The 17,521-nt window shown below is 41.3% G+C and overlaps 1 pseudogene; it reads right to left on the reverse strand.

Moving 5' to 3' along the window:
* Positions 1-295: 295 nt before the first annotated feature.
* LOC133252074 (zinc finger protein 709-like) lies at positions 296-2,455 on the reverse strand (annotated as a pseudogene).
* Between the last annotated feature and the right edge of the window lie 15,066 nt (positions 2,456-17,521).

The raw sequence follows: 17,521 nt of genomic DNA on the forward strand, positions 1-17,521 counted from the left end.
ACCACCATCAGACTCTTGGGTACCTCTGGTGCTGTAGCCCCTACCTGTACCGCAACAAAGATCCTACCCTTGAGGTTTTACGGGAAAACACCACGGCACCCCTGTGGTCAGCAAAGGTATTATTAGTTCAAACCTGAACTAAGCTGTTGGTCCTTAAATCCTATAAAGCAACCAGCTATCATGGGGAGAGATCCCTAACATTAATGGCAGTGATGTGAGGCTCTCTGGAGGAAAAAAATGACAAACACCAGGGTAGAGAGGACACCTCTTCCCCTGAGGTATATCCAGTGATGAAAACATAGTCAAGGAGGAAGGGAGGGAGGAAGCAAAAGAAAAAAGAAAAAAAACCCAACTGAAACAGTTTGATCAATTGGCAATCCAACGTATACAACTAAAAGAATTTACACAAGAAAGGTAAGCAGACACTGCTTGGCATTGGGCCTCTACAATGTATGAGATCTTTCATGCCTTCGAAAGGAATTCGGATGACTGAAGGCTTTCCCACATTCTCTACATTTGTACGGTTTCTCGCCAGTGTGCATTCTCACGTGTCCTCTAAGGGTAGTGTGATAAATGAAGGCTTTCCTGCATTCTGTACACTCATAAGGGTTTTCTCCAGTGTGAGTTTTTTCATGTGTTCGAAAGGATGTGTAACAACTGAAGGCTCTGCCACACTGTTTACATTCATAGGGTTTCTCGCCTGTGTGAGTTCTTTCATGGATTTGCAGACCTAGAGGAGAACTGAAAGTTTTTGTTTATATTCATATTGTTTCTCTGCCGTGTGGATCCTTTCATGTCTTTGAAAGGAACTAGGACAGCTGAGGGCTTTACCACACTGTTTACACTCATAGGGTTTTTCTCCAATGTGGTTTCTTTCATCGATTTGCAAGCCTAGAGGACACCTGAGGGATTTACCACACTGTTTACGTATGAAGATCTTCTCTCCAGTGTGAGTTCTTTCATGGGTTCAAAATGAAGTGGAACAACTAAAGTCTTTCCCACATTCCTTACATTTATAGGGTCCTTCTCCAGTGTCTTCAAAAGATTGTGAGCCATGTGAAGGCTTTTCTGCATTCCTTACATTCATAGAATTTTTCTCCAGTGTGACTCCTTTAATGTCTGTGAACAGATTTGTGGTAACTGAAGGTTTTCCCACATTCCTTGCATTTATATGGTTTCTCTTCATATTCATGATACTCATATGGTTTGTGTACAGTGTGAGATCAGACGTGCCTATTAAGAAATGAATGATGCAAGAAGACTTTTCCACACACATGACATTCACATGGCTTTACTCCAGAAGGAGTTTTCTGGTTCAGATTAAGATTTAGAATCTGGCTGACAGTTTCTCTATGTTGACTACCTTCTTGGCTTTCAGAGTTTTTCTACCACATGATTTCTTTAATAATTTCACATGTATTAGTAGGGTATTAGAACTACATTTTTATATTTTATAGCAAAAGTGAACGTTTTTTGCCCTTTCTAAACTGTTTGAAAGCTCTGTAACGGACTATTATGAAAACAGTGATATTAATATATGGAGTTTCTTAATATTGTTTCCCAAAGTGGATAAACTTACAAACGATGAACACCCATGTCACATTTAAATAAATACTTTCAGTGGAAAAAGAATTAAGGATAAATAAATTTGAAGCTGGGATTAATTTGTTTTATTTGCTTATTTTAAAAAGCTATGGTAGGGGCTTCCCCGGTGGCTCACGGGTAAAGAGCCCACCTGCCAATGCAGGAGACATGGGTTGGAGCCCTGATCTGGGAAAATCCCATACTCCGCAGAGCAACGAAGCCCATGTGTCACAACTATTGAGCCTGCATGCTGCAAGTACTGAAGCTTGAATGCCCTAGGGGGTGTGCTCCACAAGAGAAGCCCCTGCAGTGAGAAACCCATGCACTGCAACCAGAAAGTAGCCCTTACTCTTCACAACTAGAGAAAGAGCTTGTGCAGCAACAAAGACCTAGGACAGCCAGAAACAAATACATAAAAAATAAAAAATTTTTTTAAAGTTTATGACATACCAGGACTCTCACATGGAACATTGTCTACTGTGTGTGTAACTCACCTTAGTTTCCTCCCTTGGGTTTTGTACCAATCTTCAATGTTATGATTGTCCCAATTTCCTCTAAAATACAGACCCAGAAAAATAATGCAAATTATTATAAATTATAGAACAATATTAGATCATAGGTCCACAATCAGCTGTAACATGCTTAGTTTATGTACCAGTGTATGGTAGTCCTCCCTTATCCACAGTTTTGCTTTCTGTGGTTTCAGTTACCTATGGTCAACTGCAGTCTGAAAATATTAAATGGAAAATCACAGAAGTAAACAATTCGTAGTTTTAAACTGTGCACCCTTCTGAGTAGCATGATGAAATCTTGCAACATCCGCCTCCGTCACGTCCAGGATATGAATCATCCCCTTGTCCACTGCGTTCATGCTGTATTTGCTACCTGCCCATTTGTCGCTTAGTTGCCATCTTGGTTGCCATATCACTGTGGTGATATCCCTGTGCTTGTGTTCAAGTAATCCTTTTTCTTTATTTCTTTTTTTAAACAAACTTTAGAAGACTCTGATACGATGCCTTACTTTTTTTTTTTTTTTTAATATTTATTTATTTGGCTACACTGGGTCTTGGTTGCTGCATGTGAGATCTAGTTCTCGGAACAGAGATTGAACCTGGCCCCTCTGCAGTGGGAGTGTGGAGTCTTAGCCACTGGACCACCAGGGTAAGTCCCTTCACTTTTCTTAATGATGGCCCCAAAATGCAAGAATAGTGATGCAAGAATTAAGGTATGCCAAACAGAAACCGTAAAGTCCTTTTTAAATGAAAAGATGAAAATTCCAACTTAAGAAAAGCTATATACTGATGTTGCTAAGACCTATAGGAGAAATTAATCTTCTGTTATTAAATTGTGAAATAAAAAGAAATTGATCTTATTATGCTTTCTCACCTTGAACTGCAGTTATGCACACTTAACACTTACATGTGTTAAGTGCATAGGTATTATACTTGTTCTATTCTTAGTTATTGATATCAGTCTCTTGGCTATTGTTGGTTAGTTACTAAGTCATGTTCAACTCTTTTGTGACCCTACAGAGCTTGCCAGGCTCCTCTGTCCATGGGATTTTCCAGGCAATAATACTGGGGTGGGCTGCCATTTCGTTCTCCATATCAATCTATTCAATCAGTTCAGTTCAGTTTAGTTGCTCAATCGTGTCTGACTCTTTGTGACCCCATGAATCGCAGCACGCCAGGCCTCCCTGACCATCACCAACTCCCGGAGTTCACTCAGACTCACATCCATCGAGTCAGTGATGCCATCCAGCCATCTCATCCTCTGTTGTCCCCTTCTCCTCCTGCCCCCAACCCCTCTCAGCATCAGAGTCTTTTCCAATGAGTCAACTCTTCACATGAGGTGGCCAAAGTACTGGAGTTTCAGCTTTAGCATCATTCCTTCCAAAGAAATCCCAGGGCTGATCTCCTTCAGAATGGACTGGTTGGATCTCCTTGCAGTCCAAGGGACTCTCAAGAATCTTCTCCAACACCACAGTTCAAAAGCATCAATTCTTCAGTGCTCAGCTTTCTTCACATTCCAACTCTCACATCCATACATGACCACAGGAAAAACCGTAGCCTTGACTAGACAGACTTTTGTTGGCAAAGTAATGTCTGCTTTTGAACATGCTATCTAGGTTGGTCATAACTTTTCTTCTAAGGAGTAAGGGTCTTTTAATTTCATGGCTGCAGTCACCATCTGCAGTGATTTTGGAGCCCAGAAAAATAAAGTCTGACACTGTTTCCACTGTTTCCCCATCTATTTGCCATGAAGTGATGGGACCAGATGCCATGATCTTCGTTTTCTGAATGTTGAGCTTTAAGCCAACTTTTTCCACTCTCCTCTTTCACTTTCATCAAGAGGCTTTTGAGTTCCTCTTCACTTTCTGCCATAAGGGTGGTGTCATCTGCATATCTGAGGTTATTGATATTTCTCCTGGCAGTCTTGATTCCAGCTTGTGCTTCTTCCAGTCCAGCGTTTCTCATGATGTACTCTGTATATAAGTTAAATAAGCAGGGTAACAATATACAGCCTTGACGTACTCCTTTTCCTATTTGGAACCAGTCTGTTGTTCCATGTCCAGCTCTAACTGTTGCTTCCTGACCTGCATATAGGTTTCTCAAGAGGCAGGTCAGGTGGTCTGGTATTGCCATCTCTTTCAGAATTTTCCACAGTTTATTGTGATCCACACAGTCAAAGGCTTTGGTATAGTCAGTAAAGCAGAAATATATGTTTTTCTGGAACTCTCTTGCTTTTTTGATGATCCAGCAGATGTTGGCAATTTGATCTCTGGTTCCTCTGCCTTTTCTAAAACCAGCTTGAACATCTGGAAGTTCACAGTTCACATATTGCTGAAGCCTGGCTTGGAGAATTTTGAGCGTTACTTTGCTAGCGGGTGAGATGAGTGCAATTGTGCAGTAGTTTGAGCATTCTTTGGCATTGCCTTTCTTTGGGATTGGAATGAAAACGGACCTTTTCCAGTCCTGTGGCCACTGCTGAGTTTTCCAAATTTGCTGACATATTGAGTGCAGCACTTTCACAGCATCATCTTTCAGGATTTGGAATAGCTCAACTGGAATCCCATCACCTCCACTAGCTCTATTCATAGTGATGCTTTCTAAGGCCCACTTGACTTCACATTCCAGGATGTCTGGCTCTAGGTGAGTGATCACACCATCATGATTATCTGGGTCGTGAAGATCTTTTTTGTACAGTTCTTCTATGTATTCCTGCCACCTCTTCTTAATATCTTCTGCTTCTGTTAGGTCCATACCATTTCTGTCCTTTATCGAGCCCATCTTTGCATGAAATGTTCCCTTGTATCTCTAATTTTCTTGAAGAGATCTCTAGTCTTTCCCATTCTGTTGTTTTCCTCTATTTCTTTGCATTGATCGCTGAGGAAGGCTTTCTTATCTCTTCTTGCTATTCTTTGGAACTCTGCATTCAGATGCTTATATCTTTCCTTTTCTCCTTTGCTTTTCACTTCTCTTCTTTTCACAGCTATTTGTAAGGCCTCCTCAGACAGCCGTTTTGCTTTTTTGCTTTTAATCAATCTCTTACGTGCACCAAATTCTGAATGTATCATGGGTATGTATGGGAAAGATTGAGGGCAGGAGGAGAAGGGGACGACAGAGGATGAGATGGTTGGATGGCATCATCGACTCGATGGACATGGGTTTGGTTGGGCTCTGGGGTTGGTGATGGACAGGGAGGCCTGGCATGCTGTGTTTCATGGGGTCACAAAGAGTTGGACACGACTGAGCGACTGAACTGAACTGTACTGATGTGTGTATAGGATTCAGTACTATTTGTGGTTTCAGGCATCCACTGGTCATCTTGGAATGTATTCCATGCAGATAAGGGGGACTACTGTATTCCTTTTCCACATTCCACATCTTGGAACAATGGTGATTGGCAAGGAATACTTGTTCTCGAAGAAGTGAAGAAATGTTATTCTTACCTATTGAGACCAGGTTCCCCAGAATTATTTGCATCACATCTCTGTAAAGTTTCTTCTGCAAAGAATTCAGTAAAGCCCACTCCTCTAGAGTGAAGTTCACAGCCACATCCTCAAAAGTCACTGTCCTAAAACATCACAAATATGTTTCCAGTAAGATGTGTGAGTCTGACAGAACTCTGGGATTTATGCTCAATTTATAGGAAGATTATATATGATTCTATCACCTTCAAACACTTATTTTATGTCTTGGTCATCAGAACTTACTTTCTGTCCATACTTACTTCATCATGAATTTAACAGCATAACGAACATGCAAACTATTTATGCATTTTTACTGTGACCACTTGAAATGTTACTGCTCTCTAATGTCAAGGTCTAGAGCGCCTTGGAGAAATGAGAAAAATGCTACACAAATGCATCAAATATCATTTTAAACATGTCTATCTTTTTTGGAAAAAAACTCATTTCCTTTGTTATCACACAGCATTTAACTCAGCCCTCCGTGATATACGGGGGCTTCCCAGGTGGCACAGTGGTAAGGAATCCAACTGCCAATGAAGGAGACACAAGAGACATAGGTTCAATGCTTGGGGTGGGAAGATCCCTTGGACGAGGAAATGGCAACCCACTCCAGTATTCTTTTTATTTTTTAAATTTTAATTGGGGGCTAATTACTTTATAATATTGTGGTGGTTTTTGCCATACATTCACATGAATCAGCCATGGGTGTACATGTGTTCCCCACCCTGAACTTCCCTCCCACCTCCCTCCCCATCCCATTCCATCCCTCAGGGTCATCCCAGTGCACCAGCCCTGAGCACCTTGTCTCATGCATCAAACTTGGACTGGTGATCTATTTCACATATGATAATATACATGTTTCAATGCTATTCTCTCAAATCATCCCACCCTCTCCTTCTCCCACAGAGTCCAAAAGTCTCTTCTTTACATCTGTGTCTCTTATGCTGTCTTGCATATAGGGTCATCATTACCATCTTTCTAAATTCCATATACATGCATTAATATGCTGTATTGCTGTTTTTCTTTCTGACTTGCTTCACTCTGTAAAAAAGGCTCCAGTTTCATCCACCTCATTAGAAGTGATTCAAATGCATTATTTTTCATAGCTCAGTAATATTTCATTGTGTATATGTACCACAGCTTTCCTATCCATTCCTCTGCCGATGGACATCTAGGTTGCTTCCATGTCCTGGCTGTTGTAAACAATACTGCAATGAACATTAGGGTACACGTATCTCTTTCAATTCTGGTTTCCTCAGTGTGTTTGCCCAGCAGTGGGATTGCTATGTCATATGGCAGTTCTATTTCCAGTTTTTTAAGGAATCTTCACACTGTTCTCCATAGTGGCTATACTGGTTTACATTCCCACAAACAGTGTAAGAGGGTTCCCTTTTCTTTGCACCCTCTCCAGCATTTATTGTTTGTAGACTTTTTGATAGCAACCATTCTGACCAGCATGAGATGGTACCTCATTGTGGTTTTAATTTGCATTTCTCTGATAATGAGTGATGTTGAGCATTTTTTCATGTGTTTGTTAGCCCTCTGTATGTCTTCTTTGGAGAAATGTCTGTTTAGTTCTTTGGCCCATTTTTTGATTGGGTCGCTTATTTTTCTGGAATTGAGCTGCAGGAGTTGCTTGTATATTTTTGAGATTGATTCTTTGTCAGTTGCTTCACTTGCTATTATTTTCTCCCACTCTGACAGCTGTCTTTTCACCTTGCTTATAGTTTCCTTTGCTGTGCAAAACTTTCAAGTTTAATTAGGTCCCATTTGTTTATTTTTGCTTTCATTTCCATTGCTCTGGGAAGTGGGTCATAGACAACCCTGCTATATTTACATCAGAGAGTGTTTTGCCTATGTTTTTCTCTAGGAGTTTTATACTTTCTGGTCTTACATTTAGATCTTTAATCCATTTTGCCACCCCAGTATTCTTGCATGAGAAATCCCATGGACGGAGGTGACTTATGGGTTACAATCCATGAGGTCACAAAGAGCTGGACATGATTAAGTGCACATGCAAAGCAAAAAGCCATGATGTATGAGGTCAAATCTGCAGTAGTTTTTAATGAATAAAACACAGTGAAGAAATGGGAGCTTTCCCTTCTCTTTCCATCACCAAACATGAGAGTCCAGGAGGCCTGTGGAAATACAACTTGTAATGAGGACCATTTAGCCATGAAAGGTTGTTATTGAACCACACAAAGATGCCGGGATCCTTGGCCTCTGGAGGAATTCAATCCAGGGCCAGAGACAAGGCTTGATCGCTCAGAGCTTTTGTGCAATAAAGTTTTATTAAAGTATAAAGAAGATAGAGAAAGCTTCTGACAGACATCAGAAGAGGGTAGAAAGAGTCCCCGCTTGCTAGTGTTAGCAATGGAGTTATATACTCTCCAATGAATCAAAAGAATGTCTGGAGGTTGTAAAGACCTCACCAGATCTACTCCCATAATTTACATTTTAAGGTAACAGGATTAGCCAGAAGGTTTAATACAGAGACTGTCCTCAGGCAGGATACATTATTATTATATAATCCTTGTAAAGACCAGACCTACCCCCATAATTTACATTTTAAGATAACAGGATTAGCCAGAAGGTTTAATCCAAAGACTGTCCCCAGGCAGGATACATTATTGTTATATAATCCTAAGGAATGTAGAGGGAAAAAAAGTTTGTCCTTTCTTCCTCCTTGAGAATTCCAGACCCCTCTTCTCCTTGGGGACCCCTAGACTTCTTATCAACCTGCCTAGGAAATGACTCTCTCAGTCATATTGGCCTGAATTAGCCAGGTGCACCTGGCCAGATTAAAATATTCTCATACTTGCAGTTTGTGTAACATTTATTGCAGACTGTTTCTCCATTCTTTTTCTCTCCCATTCATGGAGCTAAGAAGTTATTTAGAACTTAGGGTTCAGAAAACTTGCCATGATATTACATGCTAAAAAGACATTAACAACTTAGACCTCCACAAATTCTATATACAATGAGCCTCAGGACTGCTTCTCACCAGTTTTTAGCACACAGAATGAAATGATAAAGTACTGAAAGATCTCTTTTCAGTCAAAGCCCTTGCTAACCTTGAGGAACATGTTAAGAGCTCCATATTGCACAGGAGTTCACTCAAGTCCACAGAGGTCTGCTGGTGAATCTGTCCATGATTATATAATAACACAGAGGATTCACAGGGCTTTCCTTCAAAGAATGCAAAAGAAAAAAGAAAACCCCAAGTTCACAGACATGGAGAACAGATTGGTAGTTGCCAGAGGGGGTAAGTGAAGAGAGGGTTGTCAAGGGGTGGGTGAAATAGGTGAAGGCAGATCAAAAGTTATAAACTTTCAGTTATAAAATAAGTCAGGGGATATAATATGTAGCAGTGTGACTATAGTTAATAATATTTTATTGCATATTGGAAAGTTGCTAAAAGAGGAAATTTAAAATTTTTCATCATAAGAAAAACTGTAACCATGTGTGATAATATTAGTCTAGTTAATTAACTAGACTTATTGTAATACTTCATAATCTATACAAATATCAAATCATGTTGTATATTTAAAAATGTTATATGTCAGTTATATCACAATAACACTAAAATAAAATGGACCCCCCCCCAAACTAGGGAAGACATAAAAATTGCAGGAATATAGACTATCAAAAAAATCAAAAGCTGGTGATTTGAAATAATCAGTAAAATTGATAAAGGTCTAGGCAGGCTAAATGAGAAGAGAGGGAAGACAGATATTATTAAAATCAGGGATAAAAGGAATGTAAGACAAGAACATTTGATAAAACCTAACATCCACTTATGATAATGCACTAGGAATAGAGGGGAGTTCTGCCTCTTAAGATAGAACATTTGCATGAAACCTGTAGGCAACATCACACTTACTGGTGAGAAACAAGAGGCTTTTTTTGTTGTTGTTAAGATACTAAGACACTAGGTAAAGTGTCCTCTCACCACTCTTGTTCCACACTATACTGGAAGGCCCAGGTCATGCAATAAGACATGGAAATAAAATATATACAGATTAGGAAGGGAGAAATGAAACTGACTCTGTTGTGTATGCCATGATTTTCTATGTAAAATATCTGAAAGGATCCATAACACCAGAAATCACTCCCGCAATTAATAAGAGAGTATGGAAAGACTGAGGATACAGAAGTCAACTGTTTTCTTATAGATCCAGAGAAATATAGTTATCTGACCTTTGATAGGAGAAGGCAATGGCACCCCACTCCAGTACTCTTGCCTGGAAAATCCCGTGGATGGAGGAGCCTGGTAGGCTGCAGTCCAAGGGGTTGCTAGAAGTCGGACAAGACTGAGCGACTTCACTTTCACTTTTCACTTTCACGCATTGGAGAAGGAAATGGCAACCCACTCCAGTGTTCTTGCCTGGAGAATCCCAGGGACCGGGGAGCCTGGTGGGCTGCCGTCTATGGGGTTGCACAGAGTCAGACATGACTGAAGCAACTTAGCAGCAGCAGCAGCAGACCTTTGATAAAGGACTAAAAGGCAATTCAATGGAGAAAAGAAAGACTTTTCAACAAATAGTGCCATAAATAGTGGATATTCACATGCAAAAACAAGCAAGTGAATCTACACACAGAACTTACAGAAAACTTAAAGTAGACCATAGTTCTAAATGTAAAATGCAAAAGTAAAAAAATTCTAAAAGATAACAGGAAAAAAATCCAGGGGATCTTGTGTTAATTGATGAATTTTAAGATACAACACCAAAAGCAAGATCCAAGAAAGAAAAAAATAAGCTTCATTTCATTAATATCCCTTGTTCTATAAAAGACAATGGTAAGAGAATATAAAGACAGTCACAGATTGCGAAAAAAATCTTTGCAGAACATATTTTATTTTGCTCAGTTATGTCTGACTTTTGTAACCCCATGGACTGTAGCCCCCCAGGCTCCTCCGTGAATGGAATTTTCCATGCAAGAATACTATAGTGGGTTGCCATTTCCTACTGCATATCTGACAAGGGACTGGTATCCAAAATGTCCAAAGAACTTTTAAAATACAACAGTAAGATGATAAACAATCCAGTTAAAAATGGCAAAATTGAAAATAAAGCAAGAATCCTTGGGGGAAAAAATAAAGTCCCAAACATGGCTAAAAAAATGGGCCAAAGATTTGAACACACATCACCAAAAAAGATATACAGATGTTAAATAAGGACACGAATAGACACTCAACATCAAATGTCATTAGGAGATTGCAAATAAAACAAATATCAAATGTCATTTACAAAGCAGAATAGAGACACAGATGTAGAGAGAAAACGTATGGATACCAAGCAGGCTGGCAGGATGGGATGGGCTGGGATTGACATATACACTATTGATATGATGTATAAAATAGATAACTGATGAGAACCTACTGTACAGCACAGGGAACTCTACTCAGTGCTCTGTGGTGACCTAAATGGGAAGAGAATCTGAAAAAGAGGGAATATATGCATACATGCATAACTGACTCACTTTGCTATACAGCAGAAACTAAGAACATTGTAAAGCAACTACACTCCAATACAAATTAATAAAAAATAAAAATAGATATCACTGGACATTTGCTTGTTGTTGTTTACTTGCTAAAGTTGTGTCTGACCCTTTGCAACTCCATGGACTGTAGCCTGCCAGGCTCCTCTGTCCATGGGATTTCCCAGGCAAGAATAATAGAGTGGGTTGCCATTTCCTTCTCCAGGGATCTTCCTGACCCAGGGATTGAACCTGTGTCTTTGTATCTCCTTCATCAGCAGGAGGATTCTTTACCACTCTGCCATCTGGGAAGCCCTGCCCCAGGATGAGATATAATCCCTAAGGTGGATCAGTCCCTGGTGAAGGAGGATAGGGACACCTGAGCCATCACTGGAGTGAACTCTCCTCACCTCCTCACAAATAAGGAGACTCTCAAGGAAGATTCAGTTTAACATCAAACTCAAAATAACTCCCCAATTCATAGGCTCTTTGTCCAGGAGACAGAACTCCTGACCACAGACTTTTTCAATACACAAAATACACTCTGAGTGCACTTACATCATAGACGCAGAACTCAAACATAACATGTAAAGACATCTATGCCAAAGAAAACCCCACTGTCTGCTCTGCTTCAAAGAGCGGGGAGCTTTAGTTTGGAGTCACTGTCCTCAGGCTCTGCTCTACAGCCACAATACTTTGAATTACCATTGAATTGACAAAATGATGCTAAGTTGCTTCAGTCATGTCCGACTCTGTGTGACCCCATAGACCGCAGCCCACCAGGCTCTGCCGTCCCTGGGATTCGCCAGGCAAGAATACTGGAGTGGGTTGCCATTTCCTTCTCCAAACTTCACAAGAAACCCAGCAAAAGCACTCAGCCCAGTGTTTATGCGTAAGGAAGGTAGAAAATTGTGACACAATTTTATTTGTTAAACAGGCAAACTCCAAAATATCTATTCCTATCAGAAAATGAAGAGGTCACTTATTTCCAAAAAAAGAAACCGAACTGTAAATGATCACGGGGAGCACTTTTAGATACTGCAAGTCTAAGTCCTGATATGCCATTTGAAATCACCCAAAAGGCCTCAGACTGTAACGACATCCACTCAGAGTTTAAAAAATATTAAACAAAAATTTGACATGTAGAATGTAATAATGAGATTCTTTTTTCTGAGATTCACCTTTTTTGCCTCTTTGGAAAAGCTTTACACTGTCTCCCCAGGTCTATTGAGTAAATAAAATTCAGATTTATTGAAAAACTGAGTCTCAAATAAGTGAATACCTCTTTTGAAAGTGAGAAACTCAGGAACAGAGGCAGTGCGGAAAAGGCAGATCATCTAGGAAAGTTATTCAAAAGGATCCTTGAGCCAAAAGTCCTCATGTCTGTGAGCAAGACAGATTTTGAGAGGAGAGGCACAAAGATTTCAATTTCAAATATTTCATAGCGTATTCCAGGTGGTTTTTTTTTTTCTTTTCCTCTCAATTAAATAGCCATAAAAACAAACCTTTGAAAAGAGCCATCCATGGCTCTGTGGATAAATAATAAATAATTAAAATACCACATCATTTTGAAATATACCAAGAAGAAAAATACGTTAAAATGATACTATGAACTGCAGAGGGGAAGATGGCATTTGGGAATGTGAGGAAAGATCTGGAAATTCAGGGATTTATTGCTAGTGCTAGGAAAGGCTGGAGAAGGCAATGGCACCCCACTCCAGTACTTTTGCCTGGAAAATCCCACGGATGGAGGAGCCTGGTGGGCTACAGTCCAAGGGGTCGCTAAGAGTCGGTCATGACTGAGCGACTTCACTTTCACGCATTGGAGAAGGAAATGGCAACCCACTTCAGTATTCTTGCCTGGAGAATCCCAGGGACGACCGAGCCTGGTGGGCTGCCGTCTATGGGGTCGCACAGAGTCAGACAAGACTGAAGTGACTTAGCGTTAGCAACCTCTACTCTAGATTTTTAATCTTTGCTTTTTGATATTTGTTGTCAATTTTGTACCTTTAAGAATCTAACCTTCAGTACCCATTTTTACTTAGGGGTGTGATTACTGCCTTGATTGCTATTTCACCTTTTGACTCTCCCTTTTCTCCCCCAGGTCACCTCTATCTCCTCCCTCCCCCTTCTCTTCTCTACTTAACTTTGTGAATCTCTCTGGGTGTGCCGGGCTGTGGAGAACACTTCAGATCAGATCAGCCGCTCAGTCGTGTCTGACTCTTTGCGACCCCATGAATCGCAGCACTCCAGGCCTCCCTGTCCAACACCAACTCCCGGAGTTCACTCGGACTCATGTCCATCGAGTCAGTGGTGCCATCCAGCCATCTCATCCTCTGTTGTCCCCTTCTCCTCCCGCCCCCAACCCCTCCCAGCATCAGAGTCTTTCCCAGAGTCAACTCTTCGCATGAGGTGGCCAAAATACTGGAGTTTCAGCTTTAGCATCATTCCTTCCAAAGAAATCCCAGGGGTGATCTCCTTCAGAATGGACTGGTTGGATCTCCTTGCAGTCCAAGGGACTCTCAAGAATCTTCTCCAACACCACAGTTCAAAAGCATCAATTCTTCAGCACTCAGCCTTCTTCACAGTCCAACTCTCACATCCATACATGACCACAGGAAAAACTATAGCCTTGACTAGATGAACCTTTGTTGGCAAAGTAATGTCTCTGCTTTTGAACATGCTATCTAGGTTGGTCATAACTTTCCTTCCAAGGAGTAAGGGTCTTTTAATTTCATGGCTGCAGTCACCATCTGCAGTGATTTTGGAGCCCAGAAAAATAAAGTCTGACACTGTTTCCACTGTTTCCCCATCTATTTCCCATGAAGTGGTGGGACCGGATGCCATGATCTTCGTTTTCTGAATGTTGGGCTTTAAGCCAACTTTTTAACTCTCCACTTTCACTTTCATCAAGAGGCTTTTGAGTTCCTCTTCACTTTCTGCCATAAGGGTGGTGTCATCTGCATATCTGAGGTTATTGATATTTCTCCTGGCAGTCTTGATTCCAGTTTGTGTTTCTTCCAGGCCAGAGTTTCTCATGATGTACTCTGCATGTAAGTTAAATAAACAGGGTGACAACATACAGCCTTGACGAACTCCTTTTCCTATTTGGAACCAGTCTGTTACTTAGGGAACTTCTTATTGGCTAGCCTGGTCTCTCCCCTTTTGACTGCCCCTCTTCTCCTCCTGGTCACCTCTATCTCCTTCCTCCCTCTTCTCTTCTCTATATAACTCTGTGAACCTCTCTGGGTGTTCCAGACTGTGGAGAGCACACAGGGAATTGATTACTAGCCACACTGGTCTCTCCCCTTTTGATTTCCCCCTTTCTCCTCTTGGTCACCTCTATCACCCTCCTCCCTCTTCTGTTCTCCATGTAACTCTGTGAACCTCTCTGGGTGTCCCTCACTGTGGAGAATCTTTTCACCATTAACCTAGATGTTTTGTCATCAGTGCTGTATGGATGGAGAAGCCTTGAGGCTACTGTAAGAATAAGACTGAAAGCCAGAGGCAGGAGACTTAAATCCAAAACTTGAGAATACCAGAAAACTCCTGACTCCAGGGAACATTAATCAACCAGAGCTCATCCAAAGCCTCCACACCTACACTGAAACCAAACCCCACCCAAGAGCTAACAAGTTGCAGAGCAAGACATACCAAGCTAATTCTCCAGCAACACAGGAACATAGCCCCGAGCATCAAAATACAGGCTGCCCAAAGTCACACCAAACCCACAGACACCTCAAAACTCACTACTGGACACTTCATTGCACTCCAGAGAGAAGAGATCCAGCTCCACCCAGCGGAACACTGATGCAAACTTCCCTAACCAGGAAACCTTGACAAGCCACTAGTCCAACCCCACCCACAGAGAGCAACCTCCACAATAAAGAGGAACCACAGACTTCCAGCATACAGAAAGGCCACCCCAAGCAGAGCAATCTAAACAAGATGAAAAGGCAGAGAAATATTCAGCAGGTAAAGGAACATGATAAATGCCCACCGAACCAAACAAAAGAGGAGGAGATAGGGAGTCTACCTGAAAAAGAATTCAGAATAATGATAGTAAAGATGATCCAAAATCAGAAAACAAAATGGAGTTACAGATAAATAGATTAGAGACAAGGATTGAGAAGATGCAAGAAATGTTAAACAAGGACCTAGAAGAATTTAAAAAGGGTCAATCGATAATGAATAATGCAATAACTGAGATCAAACAGTAGAATAACTAAGGCAGAAGATAGATTAAGTGAGGTGGAAGACAGAATGGTGGAAATAAATGAAGCAAAGAGCAAAAAAGAAAAAGAATGAAAAGAAATGAGGACAACCTCAGAGACCTCTGGGACAATGTCAAACGCCCCAACATTTGAATCATAGGAGTCCCAGAAGAAGAAGACAGAAAGAAAGGCCACGAGAAAATACTTGAGGAGATAATAGTTGAAAACTTCCCTAAAATGGGGAAGGAAATAGCCACTCAAGTCCAAGAAATCTAGAGAGTCCAAAACAGGATAAACCCAAGGTGAAACACTCGAAGACATATTAATCAAATTAACGAAGATCAAACACAAAAGAGCAAATATTAAAAGCAGCAAGGGAAAGGCAACAAATAACACACGAGGGGATCCCCATAAGGGTAACAGCTGATCTTTCAGTACAAACTCTTCAGGCCAGAAGGGAATGGCAGGACATACTTAAAGTGATGAAAGAGAAAAACCTACAACCCAGATTATTATACCCCAGCAAGGATCTCATTCAAATATGAAAGAGAAATCAGAAGCTTTACAGACAAGCAAAAGCTGAGAGAATTCAGCACCACCAAACCAGCTCTTCCACAAATGCTATAGGATCTTCTCTAGACAGGAAACACAGAAAAGGTGTATAAACTCGAACCCAAAACAACAAAGTAAATGGCAATGGGATCATACTTAGCGTTAGCAACCTCTACTCTAGATTTTTAATCTTTGCTTTTTGATATTTGTTGTCAATTTTGTACCTTTAAGAATCTAACCTTCAGTACCCATTTTTACTTAGGGGTGTGATTACTGCCTTGATTGCTATTTCACCTTTTGACTCTCCCTTTTCTCCCCCAGGTCACCTCTATCTCCTCCCTCCCCCTTCTCTTCTCTACTTAACTTTGTGAATCTCTCTGGGTGTGCCGGGCTGTGGAGAACACTTCAGATCAGATCAGCCGCTCAGTCGTGTCTGACTCTTTGCGACCCCATGAATCGCAGCACTCCAGGCCTCCCTGTCCAACACCAACTCCCGGAGTTCACTCGGACTCACGTCCATCGAGTCAGTGGTGCCATCCAGCCATCTCATCCTCTGTTGTCCCCTTCTCCTCCCGCCCCCAACCCCTCCCAGCATCAGAGTCTTTCCCAGAGTCAACTCTTCGCATGAGGTGGCCAAAATACTGGAGTTTCAGCTTTAGCATCATTCCTTCCAAAGAAATCCCAGGGGTGATCTCCTTCAGAATGGTCTGGTTGGATCTCCTTGCAGTCCAAGGGACTCTCAAGAATCTTCTCCAACACCACAGTTCAAAAGCACCAATTCTTCAGCACTCAGCCTTCTTCACAGTCCAACTCTCACATCCATACATGACCACAGGAAAAACTATAGCCTTGACTAGATGAACCTTTGTTGGCAAAGTAATGTCTCTGCTTTTGAACATGCTATCTAGGTTGGTCATAACTTTCCTTCCAAGGAGTAAGGGTCTTTTAATTTCATGGCTGCAGTCACCATCTGCAGTGATTTTGGAGCCCAGAAAAATAAAGTCTGACACTGTTTCCACTGTTTCCCCATCTATTTCCCATGAAGTGGTGGGACCGGATGCCATGATCTTCGTTTTCTGAATGTTGGGCTTTAAGCCAACTTTTTAACTCTCCACTTTCACTTTCATCAAGAGGCTTTTGAGTTCCTCTTCACTTTCTGCCATAAGGGTGGTGTCATCTGCATATCTGAGGTTATTGATATTTCTCCTGGCAGTCTTGATTCCAGTTTGTGTTTCTTCCAGGCCAGAGTTTCTCATGATGTACTCTGCATGTAAGTTAAATAAACAGGGTGACAACATACAGCCTTGACGAACTCCTTTTCCTATTTGGAACCAGTCTGTTACTTAGGGAACTTCTTATTGGCTAGCCTGGTCTCTCCCCTTTTGACTGCCCCTCTTCTCCTCCTGGTCACCTCTATCTCCTTCCTCCCTCTTCTCTTCTCTATATAACTCTGTGAACCTCTCTGGGTGTTCCAGACTGTGGAGAGCACACAGGGAATTGATTACTAGCCACACTGGTCTCTCCCCTTTTGATTTCCCCCTTTCTCCTCTTGGTCACCTCTATCACCCTCCTCCCTCTTCTGTTCTCCATGTAACTCTGTGAACCTCTCTGGGTGTCCCTCACTGTGGAGAATCTTTTCACCATTAACCTAGATGTTTTGTCATCAGTGCTGTATGGATGGAGAAGCCTTGAGGCTACTGTAAGAATAAGACTGAAA

The sequence above is a fragment of the Bos javanicus genome, chromosome 7, assembly GCF_032452875.1.
Source record: "Bos javanicus breed banteng chromosome 7, ARS-OSU_banteng_1.0, whole genome shotgun sequence".
Classification (NCBI taxonomy): Eukaryota; Metazoa; Chordata; class Mammalia; order Artiodactyla; family Bovidae; genus Bos; species Bos javanicus.